Genomic DNA, 12,530 nt, shown 5'->3' on the forward strand with positions numbered 1-12,530 from the left:
CTTGGCCAGATGTTCCCCTTTGTTGCCTGGCGTGGAGCTGAGGGAAGAGCAGGAAGCAGCAATTGCAGCGCCCTCTGTCCCACTGCCCGCTGTCCCTGGCTTTGGAAGCTGTGGGAGGGATCCCCGTGTTCCTGAGCGTCCCCAAGAAGAGAGGATCACTCTGTGAGCAGCGGAATGGGCGGCAGTGCCACCATCCCAGCGTGCTCCTTCCCTCTCTCCTCCTCAGCAGTTTAGAAAATCCCTTTGTGCAGCTGATTTTGGGAGGCGGAAGAAATGAGATCTGCGTTTTCCCTGGGTGAGACAGTGGATTTCAGGGTGAGAGTCCTTTAAGTGTGTACAGAGTGTGAAGGCTTTTGAATCAGGTGTGCAGATGTGAAGTAGTTTACGGCTTTGGCTTTTGTGCCATACCTTGGGTCCGCAGATGCAATAAAGGTTACAAGGAACAGAGCAAATGCCATGAGAGCAAGAAACCAGGGAACAAATGGAGGGAGGTGCTGAGTTAGCACCTGCAGTGCCGGGGGCTTTGCTTCAAAATTCCCCGGTCCTCGGGGGTTTCACAGGGATCCCACCTTGTGTGAACAACAGCTTTGGTGAGGAGGCTTGGGAGAACTTAGGGTGGATTTTACACCGTCAGGGGTATCAGTGACCTCCCGAGCCTGGGAGTCAGTAAGGAACCGAGGCTGTACCTGGAGCGAATGCCCTTATTTATTTCACGTGAAATGCTAGCACTGCTTTCAAAATATGAATGGTTGCTGAGTCTGGAAAGTAAAGGACAATTACACCATAAAGCTCGGGTGGACAAGAGAAAAAACCTTTTCTGGGTTCAGGATTGTTCATGGGAGGATATCAGGCTTATTTTTATTCTCTTGTGTTAAGTAACGTCTTCTTACTTAGTTTGAAAACTCTTAAACCTCATCATGGATCAAGTGACAGAAGTGGTGTCTCTCTCCCAGGTCCTGGAGTCAAGTAGCTAAAAAATCACTTGAAACACGAAGTTCCTGGCCTGACAGCACCATAGTCCCATGCGGGAGAGTTCACTCCGAAGTCAAATACAAAGAATCCCATGCCGTACAAGCCACTCCGCAATACATGATGTCGGGGGACCCTTTATAACTGTCCCCCGATAACCCGGGGAACAGCTGGGGTAACCTTCGCAGCCTTCTCACGCTCCGGCTCTGCGGGATTCCATCACCCTTTGCCGGCGCACAGGGCTGAGCCGGGGGTGTCACCTCCGGCCGCAGAGAGGGGTCTCTTTCTACGGCTGTCACCGCGGAGGGGTTTCCGCTTCAGCGGCCGTGAAATCCGCATCTGGGGCCGGGCCGCCCCTCGCAGGGCCCCCCCCGCCGGTGCCTCCCTTGTGCGGCTGCGGGAGCGGGCGGGGAGGGGCGGCGCAGCCCCGCAGCCGGCGCGGGAAGCCCGTCAGCGCCGGGCCGGGCGCGCAGCCTCTTCCCCTCGGTCCGCACCGGCCGCAGGAAGGCGCAGCGGGGCGGGGACTGGAGCGAGCGGCGGAGCCTCCCCCTGGCTGGGCAGCGCAGCTCCGCCGCCGGCCCGTGCCCCGGCGAGCGCGGCGGGACCGGGCCATGCCGGAGGCGGGGAGCGGTGCCGCAGGTGAGCGGGGCCCCGCCGCAATGCAGGAGCGCTGCCGGCGGCGGGCGCGGCTTACGGGGGGGAAACCGTCTGGAACCGGAGGGAGCCCCGTCCGGAGCAGGGGGAGGCGGCAGGCGGCGGACAATGTCCCGGCCGTGGCCGGCGGGCGGGGCGGGGCGGGGCAGGGCCCCGCGGTGCTGCGGCTCGGGGGATGCCCCGAGAGCAGGGCCGGCTGCGGCCGCTCGGTGCGGAGCGCGGCCCCGGGACCCCCCCCGCCCGCCGGGCAGCACCGCTGCTCCTCCATCACGTGCGGTCCCCGGGGAGCCGGTGCCGCACCGCGGGGGGACCCAGGTGACAAAACAATGCGGCGGCACGGCCGGGCGGGGGCGAGGCGGGGCGGGCGCGGCATCCCCGCCGGACGGGCCTTTGTGGGGCTCCGTCCTCCCCGCGGGTCGGGGTCTCTCCCTTTCCCTGCAGAGGCCAGAGGGAGGAAGGCTCGGACCGGAGCTCAGGGGCTGCTGCTGATATAGAGGCAGCACCCCTGTATAGCGAGAAGCCTGATGCTCTGGAAAAGAAAGAACCTGGCAGCCGGGTGGGAAGAGACAGCGCTGTGCGGGCTGAGCGCCTGAGCATCCTGGCGCAGCCCCGGGGACCAGGGAGCTCCCAGCGAGGTGTAAAGGTGGGGGAACCCCCACCGCCGCCGTTTTACCGCGTTAAGGGGGCCACACGTGTCCGATTCTGCAAACTTGACTCGAGCTGAGCTGGATCTTGTTTTGCCTGAAACAAGGATGCGGTGGGTTTGATCCGTTTGGGGTTACATTGTGCCTGATGGAAACAACGCAGCCTTTGCTGGACGAGGTGGTCTCTCCTTGTGTGGGAACGAAGCTGGGGGAGGGCAGAGGGTTCCTAGGATACAAATGATATGGGTGAATAACCCGAAGGGAAATGCAGACTCAGCCTGATTTCAGTGGATCTCTCCATGCCTTCTTCCTCACTGTGTGGTGCAAAGGCTTGAGGAAACTGTAACGCTGAGCCAACGGTGCTGGCAGAAATGCATGGGGAAACTTAAAAGGTTAAGTTTGATTGCAGCAGGATTTGGGGAACATTTTGAGTGACATAGCCTAATTTCAGTGTAAATTGAATACAAGAGTCATAAAGTGTCCATTTAAAAACCCCAAACTAAACCAGAAAGCACTACTTAGAAACTAGCTGAATGTTCAAGATGTTCTACTGGGTTCTTCCCCCTCCCCACATCTGAATGTTTTCTCAGTGCTTCCTGAATGAAGTCTCAAACGTCTGTTTGGTTTGAAGTAACCTGTAACAATTTTCTAGCCTGCAGATGACAAAGGGAAGAATAGACTGACAGATTCATTTATCTTTCAGATGACAGGGTATCATGTTTTCTTTTCTGCCAAGTTGCAAGGTTGGTGCAATGCAATACTGAAATGAAGTAACTTGTGTCATAGGGAAAATCTTTGCAGGTGGGATTTGATTAGAAAACACAAGACCAGGTAGTAAAGCAATGATTTGTGATGCCAGAAATCTTCATGTTCTTTCCATGCACTGGAATGCTGAGGCTGTCAGAGGAAAAAATAGCTTCAGGGATAAACTGTGATTTAGCGTGTGTTGTATTGACAGTATTGAAGCTGCAGCCACTTCTTGCAGCACAGTACAATGCGTAAAAGAAATGTCTGTATGTAAAATAGCTGAATGCTGTATGCAGTGCCTGCCCATCATCTTTATAGCTTCCCTTAGCACAGCACTGCGGTATCTGCAGCTTGGTTAGTGAAACTGTTCATACCCAGGAGCTATTGCATGTAAAGCTTCTAATTATACTGAATTTTGGCATTTTTAAAGCCTTTGGCTTGTAAAAGGGTAATGCTGGTTGAGCTGACAAGTTTTCCTTTATGATAGGCACCCTGTAAGCTTTCAGTCTGAATGTTTAGTTCATTCCCATGGGGACAGCAGTTGGTGTTCAACAGATCTGCCCTGCTCTCTACCTGCAAAGTCTCTCAAAGCTTCAGCCAGCTGTAGAGAGGCCCTAAGAGGTCTGTTTTGTCCAAAGGCATTTTCAGCTGATGCATTTCTGCATCAGTAAAGGTGCTTAATCCTGGTCCACAGGGAGTAACCAGGGTTTCTGTCAAATGCAACTGTCACCAGGAGCTGGAAGAGGATGCTGCAGCCTTGTCTGTCAGTTCAAGGCAAAGCAGCCTCTGGGAGGCCAGTTCTGTGCAGCAAGACCAGAATGCTGCCTCAGCTATAAAAGACCTGATCCCTTCATGAACATGTCAGGGTTTAGGACATGTTTTGCTTTCTAACTGTGTCACTGGTCGTTGGGGTTATATGGGACTTGACTGGTGTCTTGTCTTGCGCTTTTTTCTGCCAAATGCTTCTTTTGTTGGTTGAGTCGATGTGACTTGCCTTGGCCAACTTCTCACACTTTCATGGCAATGCTGCTGAAATTTTTTATGCCCCTTCTGGACATCATATCTGCTGTTGCAATTAAGACTGGATTTCTTTTATCTTTTCCTTTTAAAGTCACAGATCTGGTCAAATATTTTTAAATTTCCAGTTACTTATTCATCTAAGATGTTCCATTAATTCCTTTTTGCTCCCCTCTACTATGATTTCACCTGCTCTCTCTACAAATGGCCGAAGCAACCATCCCTTTCTTTAAAAAAAAAATCTTAAGAGTATACTTTTTACTTTAAAACAATAATATTAAAAGTGTCCCATTGTGTCAGTTTTCTGTACCTAAATTGGTTCTGTCTGTTGACAATGTGTCAGATAGAATTTCACAAGTATTTGAACTTCAGAGAGCAAACCATTTATGGTTTTAGAAACTTCTCCCTGTGGCTGTTTTAGTCTGTAGGTATTGTGAAGAAGCAAATTGACTTTTTTTTTAATATTTAAAAAAGTTGTGCTGGCTCCCAATAAATGATAATGCAGAATGTGAAAGGAATGAAAGACAATGCCCGCAAACAATGCTACTTTCAATTAGAGAATGAGAACAGTCATGACCTTAATTTGGTATGAAGCAGCATGACCTTTTTGGGGAGTTTGCATCTGTTCCTTTTTTTTCTTTTTATTTTCCTTAAGTCAACTAGTTGTTGACATTTTCCTTACGCACCTTTAGTGAAATCTTTGTCTATCCATAGATGACTTCTTACATAATTACTCAGCTTCTGTATGGTGCTTGTCACGATTCTATTGAACAGCCTGGCTGTTGGAAAACAAGGATGGGTGAAGCTCCAGGCTGCATCAGGTTGGTGTTTCTGCAGTGATGAGAGAGGTGCCAGGAGGACTTGGAGTCTGTTTCAGGGATGAGCTCTGAAGTCCATTGGCTGTGGCTGTAAATGGTACACCACTTGCCTCACAGATGATCCACTGCAGAGTGTGCAGCTGTTTGGTGCTGTAAGGTCACAGATGTTGGTGTTTGCACTGAGGGAATGCTGCTGTCAAGGCTGAGCCTCAGTGATCTGAAATGCCCGTGGCAGATCTGCAGACTTCATCTTCCTCACAGTGACGAGTGTCCTGGCTGCTGGGTCATTACATCCAACCTGCCTTTTCTCAGTGACCAGGCACATTTTTGATATTGAAAGAACATTCCATAGCTCTCATTATTCAAAATGTGCCAGCTCTGGTCCACGTGCTGTGCTGTTCAGAATCATAGTGATATGCATTTAAAATAAATAAATGCAAGTTTAAAATTTTGCTATAACTGCTATTAAAGCAGTGACTTTGCAGTGTTTTGAAATTAGTATGGCAGTGGTAATCTGTGTCAGTAATTGGTATTAAAACAGAAAATTCCTTCAAAGGCAGTCTCAGAGGGATTTGAGAAATGTTTTCATGTAAATGAAGAGGAAAACACATTCAGTTCTAAGAAGTAAGCAAATAAATAAACAAAACTCCTCAGAATATGATGGCCAGAAACCTAGAATGCCTTTGTTCTTCACTCGGGACTGCACGAGGGTGTGTCAAGGACAGCAGAGTGGCTTTGTGAGCTGTGCTGGTGCTCCCAGGCCCTGCCTCGCTGCTGTCCACTCCTCTGTGAGTCCTCCCTGGCCCAGATCCAGAGCTCTGGTACAGATTTGCAGGCTCTGGGCTCATGGTTCAGTTCCAAGGGTACCTAAATTTGCAAGAATGGGAGACCTGGAGAGGATTTTGCTTTCAGCTTTAAACTCGACACTCTCAGGCTGTACTCTACAGATGCAATTTCTGAGGAATATTCAGGGAGATTTCTAGTAATCATTACCAGTTGGAGTCCAGAAAAGTGTGGATGTGAATGTAGTTCAATAACAGCAATTCCATGTCATCTAAGGGAGTTAATCCACATTCTCTCTCTGAAGAAAATCAGTTCCTATTGCAGGATCCTGCCCAACCTGCACTAGTTTCTTTGGGGAAAGAAGCAGAGATAAGTTATTCTCCCTTTGCTACTTCCTTCTCTCAGAGGGAATGATCTGGGAACACAACTTCAATTTGTCCATTTCTGGATGTTCTCAGTGCTATTCAGGACCAGTCTCTAGGGTTGAAGCAGTTCCTTCCAAAGGTTTCTACAGTCCTGAGCACTCCATGTCCACCCGTCCCTACAAGGTTCTGTGCATTTGTATCCATGCTTTCTTTTTTTTCCCCTGTTCCCTGTGAGGTTGGAAGAATGAATATTTGGGTGTCTCTTTCTTCATTACAGGGATTTGGATGTTTTTCTCTCTCAAGAGATAATAACACCATTAAAACAAAAGTTCTTCAGTGCATCCTTGCCTCCTCCTTTTGTCATTGTTTGGGAAATGTGGCCATTTCACACGGGTGGGTTTCATCATCATTTGAGGACTCTTGATACCTTTTCCATGATTAAAGATCAAAATACCTGTGGTTAGACTGGGCTGATTGGCAACTAGTCCCATTCCCTGGTGCCAAACAGATCCAACAAATTTAACATCTATTTCTCAAGTTTCCATGGATACCTGAGTAGAGCACTCTCAGTAATCAGAACGGCAGGGCATGCCATTTACAAAAGCTTTCAGTATTGTCACTGTGGAAGTGCTGCATTCAAAAATTAACCTTTTGTAGGAGCTCTCTTGCTTACTCAGCTACGCTCCTGTTATGATTTTAGCCACAGGAACTCCTTTGAAGGTTGTGCCAGGGGCTTGTCACTGTGGCAGTGGAAACTTGCAGTTGGTTTTCTGGCTGGCCAGTGTGGTCTCTGTGGATGCACCATCATGGCACTTGAACGTAACCCTGATGGGTGTTAGTATAAAAAACCTCTGGAAATGGATTTTGGTTGGTGACAGCATGATTTTGTGATCTACTCTACAAATACTGATCAGGTAATTTCTTCTTTTCTCATAAGATATTTTTCCTTTACTCTTTTCTTTAAGCCCAGTAACTATGTATTTTCAAGACCATCAAATAAAAATAAAGAAAATCTGGTTTTTTTGATATAGCAATGAAATGTTACTCAGAAGCTAAACCAATAGCCATAGACTATGGTTTCCCGGATGACTTTGCTAATGACTTTCAAATGTGATACCAACTTTTGCAGTTTTGTCAGTTACTATTCTTTTATTTTTCCATCTTTGAATAAAATTTGGTTTAATAACCTTGGAGAATATGAAGGGATTTATATACAGAATCACTCATGCTGACTACAAGTAATGGCAGTTCTAGTTTGGCTTTTCTTTTTACCCTGCCCTCTGTTTATCCTTTTTTTTTTTCTGTGAATTGTTGAGAGTGGTTGGTTTTCTCTTGTCAAGACTCTAAATGTGTGAATCATGTTAAGCCTTCCAGGAGATTGTCAAAATGAAGACAAACATATTCAATTTTTTTTCCCAATTCATTTTTTAAGAAAAAGGTGTCACTACATTCAACGCGCTTGATGCATCTCAAGATACTGTTTGAATCTAGGAATGCTTGAAAACTAAATTACCTTTTTGCCTTCTAAGTAAACAAATACCCCCCAAAATGTTCTTATTCCCATGTACTGGATGCACAGTCTGAAAAGCTGAACAGTGGTTCTTGTTCTTTGCGTAATATTCCTTTGAATATCTTGATTGAGAAGGGTAGGGTTGCATTCTTTTTGGGATACAATTGCATCTTGAGATGGTTCTTAAATAGAAACTTGTAGTAAAACAGGGGTTTATAGCGGTAGTATTTTGATCTTGTTTTTTAAAAAGAAAAGGCAGTGAACCAGTCCATTTTGAGCTGGGAAATGATGTTTTTCTCAAAGAGAATGATTAACATCACAGATGTTCTGTTTTATGAGTATGGTCCTGGGAATTAGAACATAATCTTAGTAGTGCCATTCCTGACAACCTTGCAGTGTACCAAGTAGAGGAGGTAGATGAGGACAGACATGATGATGAAGGAGAAGCATCAGGAAGCCTTTTCCAGGAAGGTATCTTTTCACAGGACCTAAGTTCTGTACATCTTGTGTTTTGTTTTCTGTGCCTTGTGTGTTCCTGGAAGCAGCGAGGGAGGAGGTGAGAGATACAGGAAGATGATTCTTGCTCAGAGGCAAATATTGCAAGGAAGTGTGGAGGAAGCAAGTTCAAAGAATAGCTTGTTGAAGGAAGAGAAGTTCAGTCAGTATGCACTGAAGGTGTCTCTTACAAAACTGTATTGGGGAATATTTAGGAAGATCATAGAAATTGTCTTCTACCACTCTGAGCTGCCAAATCTGTTGTTAACCTGCCTTTATCACAACATGTAGCCTGCCTTTTGCAAGAAGTAAACCAGGATCAGAGTTGGCTCTCCAGGCAGTAGCGCATGGCTGTGGAAATGCTGGAATGTGGGAAGGGAGGGATCACTGCAGGGCTCTGCTGGTGAGTTCCCCTAACCCCAAACTCTGGAGCATGAGCAGGTTTTGAGCACACTGGAATCACATCAGGGGATGGGGAAGGAAATGGGAGGGAAAAGGGACTGATCACAGAAGCTGGAAAACTCTCAGGTCTTTCAGGGTGAAGCTGGATTTGAGACCTTATGGTGTGGATACTGAAAGGCTTTGAGTTGAAGGCAGACTTAGCTGTTGGTGAGGACCTGCTGGGCATTACAGACATGGTGTGCTTCCAGGGAAGTGTGATTGCTCAGCTTTAGTCCATCTTACCAAGCATTGGTGAGGTCAGATCAAATGCAGGTAAAGTCGTTTAGCCTATGTCCTGTCAAACAGAGGAGAAGTGAACGAAACTCACGTGGCATTTTCAGAAGGTTATTGAGAGTTCTCGCGTGTTTCTTTCATCTCAAATTAAGTTCACGGAAAATTGGTGGCGTCTTTTAGTCTCCCTTTGTTGCTGAGGCTCAGGAAAATGAATATTGTTCACACAGTGAATAATGGGATGAAACTGGGTTTGGTTTTGATATTCTTTAACAATAATGGTAAAATCTTAAAATTACCTTAGAAAGCATTCGTAGTGTAGTAAAAGTGTAATTCCTCTAGACAAAGCATAATTGTGATGGGAGACAATATAAAAGCAATAAATGGAAAATGTCAAAGTTGTAATGACAAACAAGTCTTATTTTTAGAATTCTACGCAAAGTATTGTGAGGGTTTCTTTTTTTCTTTTTTCTTTAACTTAGGAAAGCCTTGTGCTTTAACTGGTATCAGTGCAATGAAATCTGGTCCCCTGAAGAACTGGAAATTATGAAAGGGTATCAGGAAACTTGGATTTGTATCAGAGATTAGCTATGGCTGTATTCATGGAAGAGAAGTATATTGCAGTCTTCAGCAAACCAGCTGGATGCCTAGTGGCATTTTAAAACAAAGAACTCTAATTCCACTGATGGTCATAACAGTGGTGCCATTGGTTTCAGTAGAAAAAGAAGGTTCTTAACTTCTGATATGAAATACGGGATCTTTTTATTATGCAAAAGAATGTTTTAAGATTGTTTTTTGTATTTGCTTCTCTCCATCTCTTTTTTAATTTTTCCATAATTGTTTTAAAAGGCCATCTTTGTATTTACAGTAAAATGCTCTAGGTTGTCGCATTACATTTGGAGGCTCTGACATTTTGTGCTTAATGCAAAGGAAAATCTCAGCAATAGGAAAAGCTGAATAAGGTTTTCTTCATTGGTGCAGCAGTTGCCAGCTAATAGCAATGTGGTAGACCCTTATTTTCTTGTGCAAACATCATTAGGAAGGCTTGCTTGTGTCAAAATTATTTTGATGCTCAAAAGGTTACAATCTTTTGAATGAAAAATAATGGGTTTATTCCATTCTTTTGTTGCCTGCACTCTATACCCATGCTTGATTCAATACATCCTTCTTTTTCCTTTGTTCACCCTTCTTTTTTTTCATAAATTTTAAATCCAGATATAGTGCCTGAATGGGAAATAAAAAAATTGGCTAAGATTTTGGTATCACCAGCAACCTGAGAGCAGAGCAGTGTATACACACATAGCAGCAGACACTTTTACCACATGCTGGGTGGCTGGAAATTCCAGGAAAATGGCCAGAGATATATGCAAGTATTTGATTTGTGAAATGTTCAGTGTGTTCATGTTGAATTCAGTTAAAATGGATTTATTGGAGCCACAAAGATCAGCTGCAATAGTGACATTCTTGCAAGTCTGATGTGTCCCAACTTCCCCTGTGCACCTGGTTCATCAGCCTACAAATAGCTGAGCACTCAGATGATTTGGCATTTGGAACAGTGGATTTGCATTCTACAAATCAAAAAGAGTTATTGCAGCTTTCCTTTTGAGCTAGGATGGTGTCCTGCAGCCATTCTCAGCTGGGAGTTTGGGAGAGCCTGGAAAAGTGTTGTGAAAAAGTGTTGTGAAAGCACTTATTAAAATAATGGAACTGTGATCTGAAATGGGAAATGGTATTGATCCTATTGTTGATTCAGAAAATTGTGGGAGGAGTTTGTGTTGGGTTTGTGGCCACTCTGTCAGGACAGAAATATAAATTAACTTGTGTTGATTGAGATAGAGCACACACTGGTGTTCAGGCATGTTCTTACAGAGGTGATATCATAGAGATGCTCCTTTGCTTTTTCTGTGATTTGTGGAACAGTTGTAGGAGAGAGGTAGGAGAGAGATCCAGACACATGGGAGTGAGGTCTCGGAAGGTTTGGGAAGTGCAACTTGTCTGCTGAAGCTTTTCCTTTTGTGGCCATCACTCTAAAGTAGTGCAGAATGTGCCTAAAGTGGTTTCTGATGGCTGACTTGGGGTTTGAATCCTTATTCTTATTTTTTAAAAAGTTGTTTCTTATCCATACACAGAACAGGTGACATGAGGCACATTCAGAAATGTCCTCCCTTCCCTGGTGTGACAGCATTTCTGGGCATTATGCTGCAAAGCCCCACACCCAGGTTCCTGATTTATTTGTCCAGATAAATTCTAACTGGAGAAAAGCCCACTTTAGTTTATCCATTGTCCATGGCATTTGCAGGGAACCTTCTGTTAGCCAAAATCCACTGCTCTGGCATCTGCTTTGCTGGGGAAATGAACAAGTTCCATAATAAGTGAAGCAGAAAATTTTACTGATGCCTTATGTATCCAAATTATATACAGATGAAATATTTAACAGAAAATAGAAGATTTTGTGTGGCTGCTGAATTTTGTTTGTTTGTTTGTTTGTTTGTTTGTTTGAGTACCAGCTTAGTGGCTTGTTACTGGGAGTTCCAGCAGTCACCCTGCTCTAAGGGGGACTTGGAACTGATTATCTGGGACTGTATTGGTCAATGTCTGGATTTTTTAGTTGTTCCCTAAAGTTCATTTATCCAGTCGTGAACAGGAATGCGTTGCAAGGACTCTCAAATATTCAGAGCAGACTGATGGCCTTCCAGCCGCCATTAATTGATCTTTCTAATTTAATGATGAGCTTGGTCCTGTTCTTCGGATCTGTCAGAAAATTAGATTCATCTGAATGTGCAATCAATGAAATATCCACACTGCATCAGCAAAGTTTTAATTGATGTTCTGGACTTTGCTTTTAGTCTGCATTCTTTGACACTTAAAAGTTAATCCTTCATTGCATTTTGCCAAAATCTACAATGTTGCTGGTCGTTTACTGAAAAACAGAAAAAGCTAAACAGATTAGGCATTGCAGGAAACCACAGAAAATAAACTCTTGCATCTGTTTAGATGAAAAGAAGGAATAATTTAAATTAAATCTGCTAAACCAGCAATTGGAGCTAATGTGATAATGGACATGATTTCATTATCAGTACAATATCTTCTGATATCATAATTTCACCAATTCTGTAATTGTTTGGGAATCTGCAAATCAGGGCCCTTTGAATTGTTAGAAAAACCTCCAAAGTCTGAAAATGGGAACCTTCTCTGTTTTCCCTTCAGCTTCTGATCACCTTAAAAGTGCTCAAGGTGTTCTTTGGCAACTGCTTAGGTTAGGACTAAAGTTAGAAATCCTAATGTGCTCAAATTTAGTCTGTACACATTTATTAAAATTACCCAAGCCATATTCCCACTTAATATTCATATCAGAAGTAAATGTAAGTATTTTTATTCAAGAAGTTTGCATCATATTTGGAAAAAGACTATTTTAAATTCCAGTTTATTTGAGGAGTTGTTTAATTTGGATTCTAAATCAAGTTCCTCCATTTAATTTGGTGTGTTAATTGGCAAGAATTTGAATATTTATTTAATGCATACTGTTTACCTGTGTTTTTGTCATAGCATATAGACAAAGATCCTTATTAAACATGGAGATAAAACTGGAACTTGAGCTATGTACAACATTCCTTGACTATGTTTTTTTTGTTGCAGAAGCCATAATAAGTCATTCTGCTTTTAAGGACTGTTCCAAATACTCTAATCCTATCCAGGACAGTCTAGGCATCATTCTTCAGTTTCATGGTTGCAAATCAGTTTCCTTGCAACCCTTTTCCCATTCTCTGGCTTGGAAAAGATGCTTTTGTTTCTGTCAAGTCAACCCATCAGAGTGCTTTAGAGATAAGGGATTTTTAAATATCCTGGAATATCCATG

This window comes from Cinclus cinclus, chromosome 7 (genome assembly GCF_963662255.1).
Source record: "Cinclus cinclus chromosome 7, bCinCin1.1, whole genome shotgun sequence".
In the NCBI taxonomy this organism is placed as follows: Eukaryota; Metazoa; Chordata; class Aves; order Passeriformes; family Cinclidae; genus Cinclus; species Cinclus cinclus.